Source organism: Megalopta genalis, unplaced genomic scaffold (assembly GCF_051020955.1).
Source record: "Megalopta genalis isolate 19385.01 unplaced genomic scaffold, iyMegGena1_principal scaffold0084, whole genome shotgun sequence".
NCBI classification, from domain to species: domain Eukaryota; kingdom Metazoa; phylum Arthropoda; class Insecta; order Hymenoptera; family Halictidae; genus Megalopta; species Megalopta genalis.
In genome coordinates, this window is record NW_027476153.1 from 712,501 (window position 1) to 715,000 (window position 2,500).

At 43.8% G+C, this 2,500-nt stretch overlaps 1 non-coding gene across 1 annotated transcript; it reads right to left on the bottom strand.

Annotated features, from left to right (window-relative positions):
• Positions 1 to 1,016: 1,016 nt before the first annotated feature.
• On the bottom strand, positions 1,017 to 1,171 carry LOC143262042 (5.8S ribosomal RNA). Its single transcript, XR_013035994.1, has one exon. It is a non-coding gene; the product is annotated as a 5.8S ribosomal RNA (ribosomal RNA).
• Between the last annotated feature and the right edge of the window lie 1,329 nt (positions 1,172 to 2,500).

The following is a 2,500-nucleotide window of genomic DNA, read 5'->3' on the forward strand; positions in this document are numbered from 1 at the left end:
ATAAAAAAAACACAAAAAACCCTTAAAGCAAAAAAAAAACCGTTTATCGCGCCTCACCAATATATCTTTTATAAAATTCGATATCCTCTCCAAATATAGATCTTCGAAACACTCGCAAGACGATTACAATCGGTATAACTTTAACGTCCGTCCGAAAAGTACTTTCGGGGACTAGACGACCGATTGATCTCGTGCGGTTTCGCTATTCGATCATTTGAAGAGAACAAAAAGATATATGGGGCGACCGACAAACGGTTTTCCGTAGAACCAGACTCGCGATTGCGTTGACACACACACATCATAGCCACACCAATAGAAGAGTTTTAGGACGGTAACCCGGGTGGGGTGTTCTTTACTCAGAATATGTGCAACATCGGATCTATATAGCCATCGATACAATTCGTACACAAATGTGTCGTACGAAGAGAGAGACTTTTTTTCCTCTGGCAACATAACGGTAAGAGACATCCTTCCACACTCATAGGTTCCACTCCCTGGGGCTATGATATATATATACATATAAATTCAAATTCGAAGCAACGGTCACAATTCTACTCTATATTTTTGCGGGTTATGTGTTCTTTCGTTCAATTTCTTTCATGCGTTCGTTCGATCTCTGTACACAGTCTTCACATAGGACAGACTCGTGTAGTACGCTTTCGTGGGTTAAACCCATCTCGTTTCATTTCAGGCGACGTCGGGAGCGCGTTGAAAATGTACCAGTGAAATCTCGATAGTTCTACGAATACGAATCGTCCCGAAAAAGATTTTGTCACCGCTTCGAAGCGGTGTTTCAGACGGGCGGACGTATATAAAACATATACGACACACGACACCGCCTTCCACACTCACGCTAGTTCGAACACGATTTCCATCTCTCTCGAAGACTGTTAGACGTACGTAAAATTTCTCAATATTCATAGGACCGCGACAAACGCCGACGAAGCGCCCACCATTCGCTCGTACGTATATAGGCAACAAGTGCCATCAACGCAAGCAGTTTATAAGTACGTAAACGACCCTCAGCCAGGCGTGGTCCAGGAATTGTATCCGTGGACCGCAATGTGCGTTCGAAATGTCGATGTTCATGTGTCCTGCAGTTCACACGTTGACGCGCAATTAGCTGCGTTCTTCATCGACCCACGAGCCAAGTGATCCACCGTTCAGGGTAATTTTTCCCTTTTATTCTCTCATATATATATAATGTGTATTTGCTATCCACCACATTTTTGTGTTATATTTCGGAACAAGCCGATACCCGAAGAGCTCCAACCAGCGCGCGAAGGAGATTCGGGAGTCGTCGTACAACGACATAATTGTCCCTTAAAGAACGAGATATTTCCGTCGAAACCATATATATATGTACGAGCAAATCCAAAACCACTGTTTTCTTGCAAGTTCGACGGTCGGAGCGAATAGAACATTGAAAAGCCTTCTATCGAAGAAACACAGAGAGTATATCACCTCCAAAAACGACGGGGATATGGATATTCAAACTGGACAATTATCAACCCGATACTGGATTCGAAAAGTTTCTCTCTCCTTTCGTCGTTATTTACACCGGACGGACTCACGGCCGGCTCTAGCTGGGTGTCATATATATATACGTCCCACGCTCATGCTGCCACTAGCGCGCAACAGAGTAGGGTGTCAATGACAACGACACAGCATTGAAACGAGCTACACAAGCCGGTCTCTCTTGATACCAATGTAAACGAGCATTAAGTTATCTTCAGACTGCCCGATATTTTCGTCCTTTGGACTTTCCCAACGATTCCTTTTTTTCTTTTTTTTTTTTACACCACAGCGAAGACTTGAGGAAGCGTGATTAGCACGCTCGCATCCCTCCCTGTCCTACTACAACTGTGTGTGTGTGTGTGTAAAGAAAGAAAAAAGAATACATTGGCTTTCTCTCTATCGAGAAGATGGCCTACGCAACGCAGATCAAAGGCCTAATACGTGTAATATAATACGCGTCTGGCCGTGTATAAATCACGCACGAATGATCTGGTCGGGCCCAACTCTTCTCGTACGCTTATTTTTCCGTGTTGAGGCACTATCATAAAATCACACAAACCCCAACACGTGTGTGTCTTGGAAGGAAGATGGCCTACGCAACGCAGATCAAAGGCCTAATACGTGTAGTACACACGTCTGCCGTGTAAATCACGCACGAATGATCTGGTCGGGCCCAACTCTTCTCCACCACACCACATCCCAACTTTGTACATTTTTATATATTTTTGTGCGTTGGGGCACCTTCATAATCACAAACCCCAACAACACATATATCTCTCTCTCTTTGAAAGATTTGTTGTGGCCTACGCAACGCAGATCAAAGGCCTAATACGTGTAGTACACACGTCTGGCCGTGTAAATCACGCACGAATGATCTGGCGGGCTCAACAATATCTTTTTTTTTTATATGAATTCTTATCCACAAACTAATCGAATTCATTTTCTCTCCTCCTCTCCTCTCTCTTTGAGATATATTGGAACA